The sequence below is a fragment of the Delphinapterus leucas genome, chromosome X (genome assembly GCF_059928025.1).
Source record: "Delphinapterus leucas isolate spDelLeu-1000000601 "Yukka" chromosome X, BTC_Dleu_Yukka2, whole genome shotgun sequence".
Taxonomy (NCBI): Eukaryota; Metazoa; Chordata; class Mammalia; order Artiodactyla; family Monodontidae; genus Delphinapterus; species Delphinapterus leucas.
Window position 1 is genome coordinate 131,246,846 of NC_143150.1, and position 21,550 is coordinate 131,268,395.

A 21,550-nucleotide genomic window follows, 5' to 3' on the forward strand; every position below is an offset into this window, starting at 1 on the left:
TTATTTCTATCTCCGAACAATGGAAGATCAGGAAAAAAATTAAGGAAACAATCCCATTTATCATCAAATCAAAAAGAATAAAATACCTAGGAATAAACCTATCTAAGGAGGCAAAAGACCTGTATTCTGAAAACTGTAAGACGGTGATGAAAGAAATCGAAGATGACACTAACAGATGGAAAGATATATCATGTTCCTGAATTGGAAGACACAATATTTTCAAAATGACTATACTACCTAAGGCAATCTACAGATTCAATACAATCCCTATCAAATTGCCAGTGGCATTTTTTTTTTTTTACAGAACTAGAACAAAAAGTTTTACAATTTGTATGGAAACACAAAAGACCCCAAATAGCCAAAGCAGTCTTGAGAAAAAAAAAAAATGGAGCTTGAGGAATCAGGCTCCCTGCCTTCAGACTATACTACAAAGCTACAGTAATCAAGACAGCATGGTACTGGCCCAAAAACAGAAATATAGATCAATGGAACAGGATAGGAAGTCCAGAGATAAACCCATGCACCTATGGTCAGTTAATCTATGACAAAGGAGACAAGAATATACAATGGAGAAAAGACAGTCTCTTCAACAAGGGCTGCTGGGAAAACTGGACAGCTACATGTAAAAGAAATTAGAACATTCTCTAACACCATGTACAAAAATAAACTCAAAATGTATCAAAGACCTAAATGTAAGACCAGAGACTATAAAACTTTTATAGGAAAACATAGGCAGAACACACTTTGACATAAATCGCAGTAATATCTTTTTGGATCCACCTCCTAGAGTAATGAAAATAAAAACAAAAATAAACAAATGCGACCTAATGAAACTTAAAAGCTTTTGAACAGCAAAGGAAACCATCAACAAAATGAAAAGACAACACACAGAATGGGAGAAAATATTTGCAAACAATACAACTGACAGGATTAATCTACAAAATCAACAATACTCCATTAAAAAATTAATTTAATAAATGTTTGTAAGCATCAAAAAAAAAGGTACATATACACAATGGAATACTACTCAACCATGAAAAAGAATGAAGTAATGCCATTTGCAGCAACATGGATGGACCTAGAGATTATCATACTAATTGAAGTAAGTCAGAGAAAGACAAAACATCATATGATATCACTTGTATGTGGAATTTAAAAAAAATGAACTTGTTTACAAAACAGAAACAGATTCACAGACATAGAAGACAAACTTATGGTTACCAAACGGAAAAGGTGGGGAGAAGGATAAATTAGGATTTTGTGATTAACATATACACACTACTATACATAAAACAAACAAGAAGGACCTACTGTATATAGCACAGGGAACTATACTCAATATTTTATAATAAGCTAAATGGGGAAAGAATCTGAAAAAGAAATTATATATATATATATATATATATATATACTTGAATCACTTTGCTGTACAACTGAAACTAACACATTATTAGTCAACTATATTCCCATATAAAATAAAATTTTTTTAATAAAAATAACAAGTATGAAAATTTGTCTTATAGGGAAATCACAGCCCTCAAATTTGTGTTCATTATTGTGGTTTATCAATTCTTTCTCAATTCACCTCTTAATGCGTAAGATGTACTGTACAAGCACCACCTCTAAATAGTTTCCTTGTCCAGTCTCTTCTTTACCTCTCTAGGCCTTTATGAAAGTTCCATTTATTCTGTCCTTGCACATTTAGTTTAACAACATTATATAAGATTTATTGTTCATTACCCCTTTTGAAACCCTTATATTCCCCTACATTCCATCACTTTTAGACTTTTTTTGTAAGTGAACATCCTCAAGAGATTTAAACAGTTAGGATAATTGAGTTGGTCCATGTTCAAAGTCCTAGGCTGCACTGTTTTCTTTCACCTTCAAGGAAAAAAGTATCAAGGTTCCTGTATAATGCTAGCTATTGAACTTCCACCATTTTTTTTAACATCTTTATTGGCGTATAATTGCTTTACATTGTTGTGTTAGTTGCTGCTGTACAACAAAGTGAATCAACTACGTATACATATATCCCCACATCCCCTCCCTCTTGCATCTCTCTCCCACTCTCCCTATCCCACCCCTCCAGGTGGTCACAAAGCACTGAGCTGATCTCCCTGTGCTATGCGGCTGCTTCCCACTAGCTATCTACCTTACATTTGGTAGTGTATATAAGTCCGTGCCACTCTCTCACTTCATCCAAGCTTACCCTTCCCCCTCCCCAAGTCCTCAAGTCCATTCTCTACATCTGTATCTTTATTCCTGTCCTTACCCTACATTCTTCAGAACTTTTTTTTTTTTTAAGATTCCATATACATGCATTAGCATACAGTATTTTTCTCTTTGTGACTTAGTTCACTCTGTATGACAGACTCTAGGTCCATCCACCTCACTACAAATATCTCAATTTCATTCCCTTTCATGGCTGAGTAATATTCCATTTGTACATATGTTTCACATCTTCTTTATCCCTTCATCTGTCGATGGACATTTAGGTTGCTTCCATGTCCTGGCTATTGTAAATAGAGCTGCAATGAACACTGTGGTACATGTATCTTTTTGAATTATGGTTTTCTCAGGGTATATGCCCAGTAGTGGGATTGCTGGGTCACATGGCAGCTGTATCTTTAGTTTTTTAAGGAACCTCCATACTGTTCTCCATAGTGGCTGTATCAATTTACATTCCCACCAACAGTGCAAGAGGGTTCCCTTTTCTCCACACTGTCTCCAGCATTTATTGTTGGTAGATTTTTTTTCTTTTTGTTTTTTTTTTCTTTTGTAGATTTTTTGATGATGGCCATTCTGACTGGTGTGAGGTGATACCTCATTGTAGTTCTGATTTGCATTTCTCTAATGATTAGTGATGTTGAGCATCCTTTCATGATTTCACCATTTTTTTTAATGAATTTGAATCACAATCTGTCTCAGCTGATTCTCAACAGAACTCTAATATTTAATACTTTTAAGTGTTTTAGGTAGGTATGCTGCCATGATGATATTCTTGGTAATCATAGTATTATTTCCCGAAATACATAGGTTTCCAAAGAAAAACCTATGTTTTTCACCAAAAACATAGGATTTTGTGTTTGAGTGGTGTCCAGAAATTTTAGTGAGATATGTCAAGGCCTGAGAATTATTTTTCCTCCCTCTTTATTTGGCTAGATGGCTCGTTATTCCTTTTCACCCCAAAAACAACTCTTGGAAATGGCTTTGCAACGCTATTGGGCCCCCCAAAATTATAGATTCTGTGCAGGAAAAGGCACCTCACTGCCAACATTTTTTTTTTTTTTTGTGGTACACAGGCCTCTCACTGCTGTGGCCTCTCCCGTTGCGGAGCACAGGCTCCAGACGCGCAGGCTCAGCAGCCATGGCTCACGGGCCCAGCCGCTCCGTGGCATGTGGGATCTTCCCGGACCAGGGCACGAACCCGTGTCTCCTGCATCGGCAGGCGGACTGTCAACCACTGCGCCACCAGGGAAGCCCCACTGCCAATATTTTAATGCATTGCTGTGAGGTCTGCAAATGTGAGGCGTGGCCTGTTTCCCTTCACTTACGCAGGTAGAGGAGACCATACTGGCAAGGTCACCTTGAGAGTCCAGTGATTCTGTCCTTACAGAGATCGGCCCACATTTCTGCGAATTAAGCTCTACTATCACTATGCAAGTAACGAAGTGATGCACTTTTACAATTTTGCAGTCCCATAGATTTTCACTACTATTGCAAATACTTGTCTATTTATCATCTCCTGTTCACGTCACTTAAATATCAAACTACATGATATATATCCAAAGTGAGGTTCATACTTCACGTCAGTTTTCAAAGAACACTTATACTTTTTATCCTAAAAACAACCTTGTATGGTTGGTGATTTTATCTGTGTAGTGATTGAGGAAACTGAAATCCAGTGATTTTACACCTTTACTAAATTTAAACATCCCAGAAGTGACAGGTAATTAAGACTTGAGAATGTATTCTATGGTTTCCCATTGGACTAATTATTTCGCAAAGCCCATGTTTCAGGTTTGCATGTTTGTTTTCACTATTCACAATTGCTAGGGAATTGAAAAGAACACATTTTAAACCATTTAAGTATCTGACATAAGGAAGCAAATTGCTGTTGTGACTACAAAATAAACCAGAATCACCAAATTAAGAAGAAAATCTACATATACATGTAAACATAAAGTTTATATTTATATATGTATACAAGTCTTCTTACATAAATGAAAGCTATGAGATTTCTGACTCACTCCACCAAAAATTTAATTTCAGTATTTTACATTGCTCTGGGCTCTGCCACCTTTACATGGATGATGAATTATTGTGTGTGTAGTCAGTTAATTCTGTAATTTAGTGAAAGGTTTTAAAATATTCTCTCTCTACATCCTGATGTCTTCCTCATAAGTATTATTTTAGTTTCCTTAATTAAATGGCATGATTTACTCTAGGTGAGCAGTGGGTCATAAGAATTAATATTAGTTGCCAGAAACTTCAGTGTGAGAAAGAACCATGCCCAAGCACAGGAAGGAAAATGGGAGAATGTAAGTTTTCTTGAGGGTGTAAATACCCATTTTCCCCTCCATGTAAAGCTGTGACAGACAGCAATTTATCAATCTTTGTATATCTTCTGCTGATGAAAATAAACTATTTGGAGCATAATAAGTAATATACAGTCATGCAGTCTCATTAATTTGGAAAGACCCAGAGTTCAGTATCAAATCACACACAGAAGTGCTCCCTCAGGATGGGAGCAAATATTTGCAAATGAATCAATGGACAAAGGATTAATCTCCAAAATATATAAACAGCTCATGCAGTTCAATATTAGAAAAACAAAGAATCCAATCAAAAAATGGGCAGGAGACCTAAACAGACATTTCTCCAAAGAAGACATACAGATGGCCAAGAAGCACATGAAAAGATGCTCAACATCACTAATTATTAGAGAAATGCAAATCACAACTACAATGAGGTATCACCTCACGCCGGTCAGAATAGCCATCATCAAAACATCCACAAACAATAAATGCTGGAGAGGGTGTGGAGAAAAGGGAACCCTCCTACACTGTTGGTGGGAATGTAAATTGATACAGCCACTATGGAGAACAGTATGGAGGTTCCTTAAAAAACTAAAAATAGAACCTACCATCTGACCCAGCAATCCCACTACTGGGCATATACCCTGAGAAAACCATAATTCAAAAAGACACATGCACCCCAATGTTCACTGCAGTGCTATTTACAGTAGCCAGGTCATGGAAGCAACCTAAATTCCCATCAACAGATGAATGGATAAAGAAGATGTGGCACATATATACAATGGAATATTACTCAGCCATAAAAAAGAATAAAATTGGGTGATTTGTAGAGACGAGGATGGACCTAGAGACTGTCATACAGAGTGAAGTAAGTCAGAAGGAGAAAAACAAATATCGTATATTAACGCATATATATGGAATCTAGAAAAAGTGGTACAGATGAACCAGTTTGCAAGGCAGAAATAGACTCAGACATAGCGAACAGACACCAAGGGGGGAAAGGAGGGGGTGGGATAAATTGGGAGATTGGGATTGACATTATACACTACTAGGTATGAAATAGGTAACTAATGAGAGCGTGCTGTATAGCACAGGGAACTCTACTTCACTTTGCCATATAGTAGAAACTAACGCAACATTGTAAAACAGCTATACCTCAATTTTAGAAAAATAGCATTAAAAAAAAAGAAACGCTTTCTGTTCAATGCAGTTCAAAAAGATTAGATGGTGTCTACACTCTGCCTAAAACTACCGTACTAAAACTACAAGATAAACCACTTCCATCTATCCATCCAGACTCTGTAAGGATTAAAACTACATATTAACTCTTCAAGAAGGAATCACTGAAGTAAAGGTTAACAAAAGCTCCGATACACAATATTTTTTAACAGAAAGTCTTGTGAGTTTAGCTGAACATTGACCAACAGCCTACCTGTGTACTGTATCTTTAAACAAATAATCTAAAGGGTTCTTTGAAGTATAACTGAAGTTAACCAACCTGCACTGTTAAGTGTTTGGCATCACAATGGATTTTTCAAAATGTATACATTAATTCAATAATGATAATAACCATGCATCCATTTGGATTTAAAAATATATCAAGAATCAGGGAAACTTAAGGTGAGGGAAATTATTAGAAATTATGTATTCTTTGACACTGGTCCTTGGGATGGCAGTTGCTTTTAACGTCTGTCCCAGCTATGAGTTCTGAGAGTTTTTGCAATGCTGGATTGAGACAAGAATCTGTGAAATTCAGGATCACTTGGAAAGAGTGTGATCGATGGCTTCTTCCAGACCACTCTCACTCATCAGGGTAGATGTAAAAATAACACACACGTTGATTGTATAAAAATAATTTGCATTATCATCTATCAATACCCATTTCGGGAAAGCGCACTATGCCCCTTAATGCTGGAACATTTGTTAAAATATAGTAATTCACTCACAATTGGTAAATGCTCATCTGAGTTGATGCTTTTAACAATAGAGGGGGAAAAAACTAAATCCTACAAACGTTTATGATGGAATCTCTTACGAAACTGGAATTCAAAGAAGCTCTCTTAACAAGGGATAGGGCGTTATGAAAACCTACAGAAAATGACGTTCATATGATGTTTAGGATGGGAAAGATACCCTGATGTCTTCTGTCACCACCTCTATTCCATACTGTGTTGCCTAGGAAAAGGTATCATATGTCAGTGATGTGATAATAGACAGAGAAAACCCACAGAAGCCTACAGACAGCTGGTCAAATCAATATGAGCATTTTCATGGTGGTGTTAGATACAGTATCAACTTACAGACGTCAATTTCCTTTGTTGCAACAGTAATAATCACTGAGAAAATGTGGGATAGCGTATCATTTATGGTGTCAACAACAATATCGTTGGCATAAATATGTATAAGAGTCAAAGATGTCAGTTCTCTCCTATTTAACCCACTGATTCAGTTAAATTCAAATAAAACTGTGAAAAGCATGTTTTGTGGAATACGATAAGCTGTTTCTTAAATTTGTATAGAAAAATAGTGGTGTGAGTAGCCAAGGAGCTCTTCAAGGCAAAAATGAAGGTGGGTGGGCTTCCCTGGTGGTGCAGTGGTGGAGGGTCCGCCTGCCGATGCAGGGGACGTGGGTTCGTGCCCCGGTCCAGGAAGATCCCACATGCCGCGGAGCGGCTGGGCCCGTGAGCCATGGCCGCCAAGCCTGCGTGTCCGGAGCCTGTGCTCCGCAATGGGACAGGCCACAGCAGTGAGAGGCCCGCGTACCGCAAAAAAAAAAAAAAGAGATGGCATAGGAAAGAAGTAGGCAACCCATAATTCGTTTCCATTTCATCCTTCCTTACTCCTCAGTAAGCTGAAGTTAGAGAGTGTTGCTACAGCAAACACGTGCGTGTCAAGAAGTGAAATAAACTCCACTGAGTAATATACAGTGGCTCCGCTGTTCTCATAACGACGTCTTAGGGTACCTCCCAAAAAACCTGAATCGTGTAATTCCAGTGACTCTCAATACAAGCTAAATACTCTGATATTCAAATTTAAAACTAGCATGGCACAATATAAAAGTAAAAGTATACCAATGACTTTTATTTCTTTAATTAGAACATTAAATAACAGAATTTTTAAAGCTATGGCAAGTTGAGAGAGGATGGAAAAATTTTTATATTCTAGTACTGTTAACAGTGAGAAAAGGATTGTCAGTTTTTTCCTGGAAAAGATCAAATAGTATTTCCAGCTTTGAGGCATAAAGATCATGTTGCAATTAACTCTCATTGCAGCACAAAAGCAGCCACAGAAAATACAGAAATGAATGGGTGCCATAAACAAAACAGAACGACAACCTACAAAATGGGAGAAAATATTTGCAAACAATTCAACAGATGAGGGATTAATTTCCAAAAAAAAAAAAAAAAACCTAATTGAAAAATGGGTAGAAGACCTAAATAGATATTTCTCCAAAGAAGACATACAGATGGCAAGAGGCACATGAAAAGATGCTCAACATCAATAATTGTTAGAGAAATGCAACTCAAAACTACAATGAGATACAACCTCACACGACTCAGAATGGCCATCATTAAAAACTCTACAAATAACAAATGCTGGAGAGGTGAGGAGAAAAGGGAACCTCCTACACTGTTGGTGGAAAAGTAAATTGGTGCAGCCACTATGGAGAATAGTATAGAGGTTCCTTAAAAAACTAAAAATAGAGTTACCATATGATCCAGCAATCCCACTACTGGGCATTTATCCACAGAAAAGCATGGTCCGAAAGGATACATGCACCCCAATGTTCATAGCAGCACTATTCACAATAGCCAAGATATGAAAGCAACCTAAATGTCCATTAACAGATGAATGGATAAAGAAGATGTGGCACATATATACAATGGAATATTACTCAGCCATTACAAAAAATGAAATAATGTCATTTGCAGCAACATGGATGGACCTAGAGATTATCATACAAAGTGAAGTAAGCCAGACAAAGACAAATATCATGATTCGGAATATATGTGGAATCTAAAATATGACACAAATGAACTTATCTATGTAACAGAAACAGACTCAGAGACATAGAAAACAAACTTATGGTTACCAAAGGGGGTGGGGGAGGGATAAATCAGGAGTTTGGCATTAACTGATCCAAACTACTATATACAAAATAAACAACAGGACCTACTTTATAGCACAGAGAACTATATTCAGTATCTTGTAATAACCTTTAATGGAAAAGAATCTGAAAAAGAATACAGTATATATTGGGTTGGCCAAAACGTTCATTCGTTTTTCTCTGTAAGATGGCTCTAGTAGCACTTAGTTGTCTTTAACCTCATTCGAAACAATTTTGTTAGATTGTATGTGACAGCTACAATTGTATTGTATCAATTGTATGAGCCGTGCATTTAAAAAAAGATTTATCAGTGTTGGTGAATTTTTGTGTAGCCATCTTAATATTGAAAATGGAAGGGAAAAAGCAACATTTTCAGCCTATTATGCTTTATTATTTTAAGCAAGGTAAAAACGCAACTGAAACGCAAAAAAAAAAGATTTCTGTAGTGTATGGAGAAGATGCTGTGACTGATTGAACGTGTCAAAAGTGGTTTGTGAAGTTTGGAGATTTCTCACTGAATGGTGCTCCATGGTCAGGTAGACCAGTTGAAGTTGATAGAGATCAAATCGAGACATTGATTGACAACAATCAACGTTATACCACGCGGAAGATAGCTGACATACTCAAAATATCCAAATCAAACACTGAAAGTCATTTGCACCAGCTTAGTTGTGTGAATCGCATTGATGTTTGGGTTCCACATAAGTTAAGTGGAAAAAAACCCTTCTTGACCATATTTCCGCATGCAATTCTCTACTTAAACATAATGAAAACGTTCCATTTTTAAAACAAATTGTGATGGGGGATGAAAGGTGGATACTGTATAATAATGTGGAATGGAAGAGATCGTGGAGCAAGTGAAATGAACCACTGCCAACCATACCAAAGGCCGGTCTTCATTCAAAGAAGGTGATGTTGTATTATTGGTGGGACTGGAAGGGAGTCCTCTATTATGAGCTTCTTCTGGAAAACCAAACGATTAATTCCAACAAGTACTGCTCCCAGTTAGACCAACTGAAAGCAGCACTCAATGAAAAGCATACAGAATTAGTCAACAGAAAATGCATAATAATCTTCCATCAGGATAACGCAAGACCGCATGTTTCTTTGATGACCAGGCAAAAACTGTTACAGCTTGGCTGGGAAGTTCTGATTCATCCACTGTATTCACCAGATATTGCATCTTCGGATTTCCATTTATTTCGGTCTTTACAAAATTGTCTTCATGGAAAATATTTCAATTTCCTGGAAGACCGTAAAAGGCACCTGCAACACTTCTTTGCTCAAAAAGATAAAAAGTTTCGGGAAGATGGAATTACAAAGTTGCCTAAAAAATGGCAGAAGGTAGTGGAACAAAAAGGTGAATACAATGTTCAATAAAGTTCTTGGTGAAAATGAAAAATGTGTCTTTTATTTTTACTTAAAAACCAAAAGCACTTTTTGGCCAACCCAATATATATAAACTGAATCACTTGGTGTACACCTGAGAGATTGTCAATCAATGTTTTATACTTCAATTAAAAACTAATTCAGAAAGATACCTGCACCCCAATGTTCACAGCAGCACTATTTACAATAGCTAAGATGTGTAAACTACCTAAATGTTCATCAACAGATGAATGGATAAAGAAGATGTGGTGCATATATACAATGGGACATTACTCAACCATGAAAAAGAATGAAATAATGCCATTTGCAGCAACATGGATGGACTTAGAGAATATCATATTAAGTGAAGTAAACCAGAGACAAATATCATGATATCACTTATATGTGGAGTCTTTAAAAAAAAAAAAAAGGTACAAAGAAATGAATGGGTATGATTGTGTTCCAATAAAACTTTACTGACAAAAGCAAGTGATTTGGCCCCTGGACCCTAGTTATCTCATGGATATGCTTAGGTAAAGAATCCACTATCAAGAGTACTTATCAATTCCAAGTACACGAAAAGAACTTAGCATGTTTTAAACATTTCTCAAAGCTTCCTGGTTCCTAAGTATTTCCGCAATGTTTGACAATAATTTCAGATATAACTCTTAGGCCAGTGTTTTCTGAATCTGCGGGTTCCCGATGAAGAGGTGTTCTCGGGTAGCTCCACTGTGGATCCGTCTACCTTCATGGTCCTCATTGGACCAATAATTCCCCCATTGGGAAAAACGCCAAACCTGTCGTGATGTGTCACTTCTGTTTCTAATAGCTCCAGGCTCTACTCTCCAAGAATTGTTATCCTTAAAACAGGCCTGAGAAAGCCACCCATCGTTACTGCCAGGGACACGAATGTTTCATGCCCTCCAACTGCAGAATCTGGCCACTTTCTACTTTTGTCACTTTGGCTCAGTAGAAATATTGCAGTGTTCTATGAATCCTTGATGCAGAGAGGAGCATTCAGGGTAATAAATCTCTATGCCAACTGCAGCATCTCCCTCTTGCTTCAGACGAGGGTAAAACATATGGATGTGTAAAACTCAGTCTGTAGGAGGCGTCAACTTTTTTTCTTTCCTTTAGGAGTTCAGACCTGATGAAAGTGTCAGTACAGGAATTATGTTCTGATTCCCTGCAGGATTACAGAACATTTCTTTTGACAGTACCTGCCAATGAGTTTTCTGGTTGTCTAAGGAAGTTTCTAGGTTAGCCAAAAATTTCTAAGCAGTATCCATCTCTTTCAAGAGAGGCTGGTGGGACAGCTTACTAAGAAATAAGCTGAGCTGATCATGGGAAAGGGGATGTGATGGAGGACCATTCTAGAAATTGGAAAACCTGGAGCAGAACAAGAATTCCAACACTCAGTAGAATGTTAGAAAAAGACACTGAAATTGCCAAAGTGCCCATAAATCAGCTTTTAATATACCATGTGATGGGTAGACGAGGCGTGCATTTTCTGTGCAAAGACCCTGTAACATGAATAAGATCAATAACATAGAAATGTATACGAACATCAGTTCTGTTAATATTCTCCAATTTTAAAATGTAAATTTAAAATGTCAACACATGAATCAAGATGGCGGAATAGAAGGGTGTGGAGATCACCTCCTCCGATAAATACATCAAAGACACATCTCCATGTGGAAGAGTTCTGACAGAATAGCTACTGAAGACTGGCAGGAGATCTCACATAACCGAAGTTGCAAGAAAGATCACCATGTAACTGGGTAGGACAAAAGGAACCAGGACAGGACCTTCCCCCCAGGAGGGAGCTGTGAAAGAGGAAAGCTTCACTCATCCTGGGAAGCCCCTTCACCGGCACGGAGATCATCTGGGAAAGAAAGGGAGCTTCAGAGACTCGGAGGAGAGTGCAGTAGCCAGTTCGCAGCAGGCAGAACCAGCACAGAAGGTCTGTGCTACCTCTCTGCATGCTCCCCTGGCTGGGACAGGTCCAGCCTTAGCAGCTGTGGGCTTTGTGGATGCATGGAGGCTGGGCCACAGTCTGGGCTGCTTCTTTAGCTCCCACAGCGGGTCCAGGTGTGCGACTACTGCGGTCCTGGTACGTCACTTCAGTGGATCTGTGCCTATGGATCTGTACTGGTGGCTTTGTGAACACAACACCTGAGGAAACCAGGGACGATTGCTGGCATTCCCACACTGAGGTGAGGCTGAGGGCAGTGCCAACAATAGTGTACTTTGTGAGCCCACACAGTGGGTGACAGGCGACACCACAGAGCACACTCCCTGGTGGGTGCACAGCTCTGATGGGGGAATACTCAGTGGCTCCTCTACCAGTGGAAATGCTCCAGTCCCACCTACGTCACACTGCAGCTCAGAAACAGATCTGGGGGCTTCTACTGCAACACCTCGTGAGCAGACCCTACCCCCAGCAGGGCAGTGAGAAGCACAGAGCAAAGAGGAGGTCCTGCTCAACATGTGGTGTAGGCTCTGGTCACCACAACACCACTCACACCCCCTCTCAAGGGGATAATGGCAAGCACACAGTGAGAAAAGATGTGTCAGGCATCCATACTGAAAACAGCCCTTGCCCCCAAAATATTAAACCCATGCAAGCAACGCAGGGATGCTCCCACATGAAAAAAGCCCTCCAAGACCACAGTAGATATTTGTTTCTCCTAAACTCATAGAGTGGAAGAAATAAGTAAAATGAAGGATGAGAGGAAGCACTCCCAATTAAAAGATCAAGAGAATTCCCCTGAAAGAACATACAATGAAATAGACTTCTGCCGTCTAATAGACACCAAGTGCAAAAAGCAGATAATGAAAATACTGAAGGAATTAAGAAACGATCGATAGAAATGCAAATTACTGTAAAAAGGAACTAGACACTAGAGAGGAACCAAGAAAAATTAGAAAACACATTTACTGAGATGAAAGCTGAGCTAAAGGCAATAAATAGCAAAATGAAGGATGCAGAACAAACAAGTGATCTGGAAGATAAAATAATGGAAATCACCCAGTCAGAACAGCAGACAGCCAAATGAGGGAAAAAAAAAAAAAAAAAGAAACCAACATAAGAGACCCATAGGGTAATATAAAATGTGCCAATCTATGCATAATAGGAATTCCAGAAAGGGGAGAAAGAGAAAAGGGCATCAAAAATGTATTTGAAGAAATTATGGCTGAAAATTTCCCAAACCTAAAAAGGGAAACAGACATCCAGGTATAAGAAGTACACAGGGTCCCAAACAAGAGGAACCCAAACAGACACACACTTAGACATACTGGAATTAAAATGGCAAAAATTAAAGACAGAGTATTCTTAAGGCAGCAAGAGAAAAACAGAGTTCATTACAAGGGAACCCCCATAAGGCTATCAACTGATTTCTCTACAGAAATGCTGCAGGCCAGAAGGAATGGTAAGATATATTCAAAATCCTGAAAGGGAAAAATCTGCAGCCTAGGATTCTCTACCCAGCAGGATTATCATTTAGAATAGAAGGAGAGAGAAAGAATTTCTCAGGCCAGCAAAAACTAGAATACAGCAATACTAAACCTATCCTCAGATAAATATTAAAAGGTTTTTTTCTAAATACAAAAAAAGCAAGAAGCTATAGGAAAGAGAAAATCACAATGGGAAAGTAAATCATTTAAATAAGCCAGTGCACAGATTAAAAAAAAATTTTTTTTTCACTGAAAGCAATGATAACCACCACGAACAGCAAAAGGATGAATGTGAAGATGTAAAAGAGGACATCAAAATCATATAAACTGTGGGGGAGGAGAGTAAGAGATGTAGATTTTTCTTTTCCAGAATGTGTTTGAGCCTATATGACTCTCAGTGTAAAGCAAGCAGATAGGAAGGTGTTAACACACTTGAAAATCAGGGAAACCACAAATCAAAAACATACAATAGATTCACAGAAAGCAAAAAGAAGAGAACACAGCATAACAGAAAAGAAAATCAACAAACCAGAAGAGGAAAAAGAAAGGAACAAAGAAGAAATACAAATTTAATGGGAAAACAAGGTTGAAAATGGCAATAAATACATATCTATCGATAATTACCTTAAATGTCAATGGACTAAATGCTCCAATAAAAAGACAGAGTGGCAGGTTGGATAAAAAATAAGAGCCTACAAGATGCTGCCTACAAGAGACCCACTTTAGGTTAAAAGACACACAAAGATTGAAAGTGAGGGGTTGGAAAAAGATATTTCATGCAAACAGAAATGACAAGAAAGCAGGGGTATCAATACTTACAGCAGGAAAAATAAACTTTAAAACCAAGGCCATAAAGAAAGATAAAGAAGGACACTATATAATGATAAAAGGGTCACCACAAGAGGAGGATTTTACGCTTTTCAACATATATACACCCAATATAGAAGCACCCAAATACATAAAATAAATATTAACAGACATAAAGGGAGAAATTGACAGGAATACAATAGTAGTAGGAGACTTTAATACCCCACTCACATCAATGGACAGATTTAGACAGAAAAACTGTAAGGCAACAGAGATCGTAAATGATACAATAGAACAGTTAGAATTAACTGATATTTTCAGGAGGTTACATTCCCTCCCGCCAAAGAAAAATCAGAATACACATTCTTTTCAAGTGCACATAGAACGTTCTCTAGGATTGACCACATAGTATGGCACAAAACAAACCTCAACAAATTTAAGAGTATAGAAATAATTTCAGGCATCTTTTATGACCACAAAGGCATGGAACTAGAAATCAACCACAGAAAAAGAAATGAGAGAAAAAAAGATTACATGGAAACTAAACAACATGCTACTAAAAAAAACAGTGCATCAATAATGAAATCAAAGAGGAAATTTAAAAATACCTTGAGACAAGTAACCATGAAAACACAACCATACAAAATCTGTGGGATGCAACAAAAGCAATTCTTAGAGGGAAGTTCAGAGTGATACAGGCCTTCTTCAAGAAACAAGAAAAATCTCAAACAACCTAACCTCCCACCTAAAAGAATAAGAAAAAGAAGGACAAATAGCAGGAGGAAGGAAATAAAGATCAGAGAGGAAATAAATAGAGATTAATAAAACAATAGAAAAAAATCACTAAAATGAAGAACTGCTTCTTTAAAAGGGTAAACAAAATTGACAAACTTCTGGCCAGGCTCTCCAAGAAGAGAGAGGATTCAAAAAAACAAAATAAGAAATGGAAGAGCAGAAATCACAACTGATACCACAGAAATGCAAAAACCATAAGAGAATACTATGAACAAATTGGACAACCTAGGAGAAATGGACAAGCCCTAGAAACACTGCAGCCCACCAAAACTGAATCAAGAAGATAAAGATATTTGAATGCATGGATCACTAGAAGTGAAATAGAATCTGAAAAAAAAGAAAACAAAACAAGAAAAACAAAAAACAACTCCCTACAAACAAAAGTCCAGGACCAGAAGCTTCACAGATAAATTCTACCAAACATACAAAGAATTTATACCAGTCCTTCTCAAATGCTTCCAAAAGATTGAAGAGGAGGGAATACTTTCAAAGACATTCTAAGAAGCCACCATCACCCTGATACGAAAACCAAAGACATCACCAAGAAAGAAAATTACAGGCCAATATCTCTAATGAATATAGATGCAAAAATTCTCAACAAAATATTATCAAACTGAATCCCACAACATATAAAAAGATCATACACCCAGGGTCACAAGGATGGTTCAACATACGCAAATCAATGTGATACACCACATCAATAAAAGAAAAGACAAAACACACATGATCTTCTCAATAGATGCAGAAAAAGCATTTGATAAAACTCAACATCCATTCGTAATAAAACTTACCAAAATGGGTATAGAGGGAACATAACTCAGCATAATAAAAGCTATTTTTGATAAACCCACATCCAACATAACACTCAATGGTGAAAAGAGGAAACCCTTCTAACTAAAATCAGAAACAAGTGAAGAATGCCCACTCTCACCACTTCTATTCAACATAGTATTGGAAGTCCTAGCCACAGCAATCAGACCAGAAAAAGAAATAAATGGTATCCAAACTGGAAAGGAAGAGGTAAAATTGTCATTATATGCAGATGGTATGATAGTCTATATAGAAAACCCTAAAGACGCCACACAAAAACTACAATAAGTGATAAATGAATGCAGCAAGGTAGCAGGATACAAGGTTAACATACAGAAATCAGTTGCATTTGTTTACACTAGCAATGAAGTATCAGAAACGTAATTTTAAAAAACAATCCCTTTTAAACTCACATCCAAAACAAAAAGAAAAATTACTGAGGAATAAACCTGACCAAGGAGGTGAAAGACTTACATGCTGAGAACTATAAAACATTAATAAAGGAAATTGAAGATGATTCAAAGACATGGAAAGATATCCCATGCTCTTGGATTGGAAGAATTAATATTTGTTAAAATGGCCATACTACCCAAAGTAATCTACAGATTTAATGTGATCCCTATCAAATTACCCATGACATTTTTCACAGAACTAGAAAAGTCCTAAAATTTGTATGGAACCATAAAACCATTTATATGGAACCGTAATCCTAAAATTTATACAGAACCAGAATTAACCAAAGCAATACGGAAGAAAACGAACAAAGCAGGAGGCATAATGCTCCCAGACTTCAGATGATACTACAAAGCTACCATAAGCAAAACACCATGGAATTGGCACAAAAGCAGACATGTGGATCAATGGAACAGGATAGAGAGCCCATAAATAAACCCACAGACCTACGGTCAGTTAACCTTTGACAACAGCGGCAAGAATATACAATGTGGAAAAGACAGTCTCTTCAGCAAGTGGTTTTGGGAAAGTTAAACAGCCTCATGGAAATCAATGAAGTTAGAATACACCCTCATCCCGTACACAAAAATAAACTCCAAATAGCTTAAAGACTTAAATATGACATGACACCATAAAACTCCTAGAAAAGAACATATGCAAAACATTCTCTGACATAAATAGTACCAATGTGTTCTTAGGTCAGTCTCCCAAGTCAATAGAAAGAAAAGCAAAAGTAAACAAATGGGACCTAATCAAACTTATAAGGTTTTGCACAGCAAAGGAAACCATAAACAAAACAAAAAGACGACCTAGGACTGGGAGAAAATATTTGCAAATGATGTGACTGACAAGGCTTAATTTCCAAAATATACAAACAGCTCATATAACTCAGTATGAGAAAAACAAACAACTCAATCAAAACATGGGCAGAAGACCTAAATAGATATTTCTCCAAAGAAGACACACAGATGGCCAACAGGCACATGAAAAGATGCTCATCATCACTAATTATCAGAGAAACGCAAATCAAAACTACAATGAGGTACCACCTCACACAGGTCAGAATGGCCATCATTAAAAAGTCTACAAACAATAAATGCTGGAGAGGGTGTGGAGAAAAGGAAACCCCCTACACTGTTGGTGGGAATGTAAATTGGTGCACCCACTATGGAAAACAGTACAGAGGTTCCTCCAAAAATGAAAAGTAGAGTTGTTATATGATCCTGTAATCCCAGTCCTGGACATATATCTGGACAGAACTCTAATTGGAAAAGATACATGCACCCCAGTGTTCATAGCAGCACTATTTGCAATAACCAGGACATGGAAACAACCTAAATGTCTATTGACAGATGAATGGATAAAGAAGATGTGGTACATATACACAATGGAATACTACTCAGCCATAAAAAAGAATGAAATAATGCCATTTGCAGCAACGTGGATGGACCTAGAGATTATCATATAAGTGAAGTAAGTCAGACAGAGAAAGACAGATACCCTATGACATCACTTATATGTAGAATCTAATACATGACCTAAATGAACTTATCTACAAAACATATACATAGAGAATAAACGCGTGGTTGCCAACGGGGAGAGGGTGGGGGAGGGAAGAATTGGGAGTTCGAGATTAGCAGATGCAAACTATTATATATAAAATGCATAAACAACAAGGTCCTACTGTATAGCACAGGGAACTACATTCAATATCCTATAGTAAACCATAATGAAAAGAATGTATGTGTGTGTGTGTGTGTGTGTGTATATATCCGAATCACTTTGTTGTACAGCAGAAATTGGCACTATTGTAAATCAACTGTACTTCAATAAAATAAATTTTAAAAAAGAAGTGACATGAATTAAGGCCTGAAATAAATATCAACACATGACCCATATATACAAATATGTTAAATATGGCATGCAGCCAGGTTTAGATTTTATCTGTGTTTGTACATAATTTTTTTTTTTTTTTTTTGCAGTACGCAGGCCTCTCACTGTTGTGGCCTCTCCCGTCGCGGAGCACAGGCTCCGGACACGCAGGCTCAGCGGCCCTGGCTCACAGGCCCAGCCGCTCCACGGCATGTGGGATCTTCCCGGACCGGGGCACGAACCCGCGTCCCCTGCATCGGCAGGCGGACTCGCAACCACTGCGCCACCAGGGAAGCCCCGTACATAATTGTATTTAGTAAGGTTCGTTGTGGTGCAGCTTTCATTCTCTTTTCACGTTAACTCTGCACATCTCCCTTTCAGTGTCTGAAGCCACCAAAACCTCGTTTAGGTTTTACAGTTACGTAAGAAAGTGAGTGCACTGCTCTGACCAGTGATGATACTGGTACGTAGGCAGTCCTGTTTTGGTAGTTTCTAAACCAGCAGCAACACACACATCTTCTGAATCTGAGATGTCAAAGGGAATTATACTACACTTTTAAATTACTAATTGATATACAAGTACTGCATTTGTCCCCAAAGATAGCAGCTTCCTTACAGTGTTTCTTCAGCTTATTTGGAAATATTTCATTTTGCAACTGAACATCCTGGAAATCAAAGCAGTTAGAACAAAGTTTTTATATAGTGCATTTGATGTCTTTAATTCACAAAATGTTTGTAAGTTGTGCACTGCTACTGTATTGTTTTTCAAAAACCCATATGCCTACCATTTACAGTTTTTAAAAGATCAAATGTAGCTTGGTTCTGTCCATTAAGTCAAATGAGTACTGATAAATCTGAAGTTGGCTCCGTGCTATTCAGCTTCCTCTATCTGCAGAGATAGCGGTGGTCTAACTGCTTTATGAAATCCTCACGGAGTCTCCCAATCTACACTTTTCTATTGTCCCTGAAAATATGAAAAATACATATTGGATATTTTTAAATTATGTATTAGAAGTACATTCATGGATGCATATTTTGCAATTTTTTTTTGCTCTTTGTTCTGCACATAGATCTAGCCAATTCTTTGAAACTGCAGTAGAGTATACACTGTATGAAAACACTGGAATTTACTTATTTAAACCACTTGCTCGGTCTAAGTCATTTCCATTTTCAAATCACATGGCCGGCAGGCAGAAAATTTGGGATCCAACTCAGACTCTGTCAAAAAAAAAAAAAAAAAAATCCCCCAGGGATTAAATATTTCTTGCTTTCTCATTGAAAGGTTTTGCTCAGTAACATACAAAAGAGGTTTTACATTTTATTAAACGATACCAAATTGCTCCTCAAAAGCTGTGTATAAAGTTCCCATTGCTACAATTTCTCAACAGTGCATCCAGTAGATATTTAAATGTTTGCCAACTTAATGGCTGTGAAATTCTATTTTAATGTTTTATTTCATTACTAGTAAATTAGACTCCTCATGTTTATTGATCATTCAGATTTTCCTCACTAGTGGAAATTCAGGCTTGTTCTATTTTGCTAGCTTGTTTGAAGACCAAGAAGCAACTGTTCCTGTCACCCACCTTAATTTAGCGGGTTGTTAAAATGTAGTGACTGAATCAAAACTTGACAGCAATATACATTATTTTCTAATTAAACGTTCTTATTCCAGTAGGCATGCAGCTTGATTTACAGAAGAAATAGTTTTGTAAAAATGTGGGAACAAGGAACTGAAAAATTTCTTTTTGCTTTGTTGAATGGTGACATAAGATAGTACCTACTTTTAAATATAAGTTCCCTAAGAGTTCTCATTAAAAAAAAAAAAGTTTCTTATGCTTGAAACATTGCTGGTTAGAAAATGTCATTTATAATGTTTAAAATTTGTTACAGGGTAGGTGACTCAGTGTTATACTGAATATTCACATCACAGGAGGAAAAGCTTGAGAAATGAGAAATGCCATTTTACTCACCAACCATACTACTTGAATATCATAAATGGAAATTATTTATATATATTTTAAAATCTTCTCTCCCTTTAAAAAACTGATTTTCCCATTTATCCTATAAATATAAATGCTGTCTAGGAATGTTTAGGTACAATTATGTATATGAAAATGCATATGCTAAGAACAAAAAAACAGTTTTTAACATACTAGTAAGAAATACTTTTGCTACCTTATTTCATCTTCTCAGTTTTCACTTGAATTTGCCCTTGGGGTGTATTTTCCTTTTCTATTGCTGTGTAACTAACAACCCCTCATTTAATCTTGTAAAACAGCAATCATTTTATTATGTGAATGGATTCTGTGGGTCAGGAATTCGGAGAGCATTTATTGAACATGGCTGGTCTCTGCTCATGATGTTTGGGACCTTAACTGGGAATTTATAAAGGTTGGGAGCTAGAATGAACTGAGGGCTAGTCTCTTTCTATGTCTGTCCCTGAATGCTGTCAGCTAGGACCTCTCTGGAGCTCTGAGAATAGCTCTACATGGCACCTCCATGTAGCTGCTTGGGCTTCCCCACTGCATGGTGACTGTTTCTCAAGAACAAACCAGCTAAGGAAAGCAGGGTAGCATTGTATAACCCTTTATGATCCAGCCTCAGCATTTACAAAGTATCACTTCCTCTCTGTTCATAACTCTGCCCAAATTCAAGATGAGGATTATAGAACCCTCTTCTATGTGGGAGGAGGCTAAAAGTGGTAAAGTCACATTCTGTGAAGGGGCCAGAGGATGGGAGAAATTGCTGTGGACATTCTGAACAAACACAGTTGGTCACAGGGTGCATGTGTGTGGAGTTTTGAAAACGTAATTCCCCTGAGACATGCGAGTGATTTAAATATTCAGATACCCTTTTGTTATACCCTCACATTGTTTTGTTCACACACACACACACACACACACACACACAGAAATGCATGGATAAACCCTAAAGCTATGAAATAGTGGTAATTATTCCTATTCTAGCAAAATTTATTCCAGTAAAGGACAGGATAGAAATCTTGGCCCTACCCAAGATTTATTTTTTTAATTTATTACATATTTTTATGTAGCCACAAGTAAAACCTACCCGGAAGAAATTTCTACATTCCAATGTTATCTTTGCCTTAGCAGCCTATTGCCAATCCTTATATTAAACTCAGAGATCAATCTCTGTGAAACAGAACGAGGTATGAAATGTTATCTCAGGAAGAATACTGGTCAGTGACGTTTTCATAATGAAAACACATAAGGAAGAAATAAGCATTGAACATGGCATTTAATAAGACTGTCTTTTTCACGTAGGATGCATTTGCCTAACATAGAAACAGCATCAGCATGTGGCCAAGAAAAAAAAATAT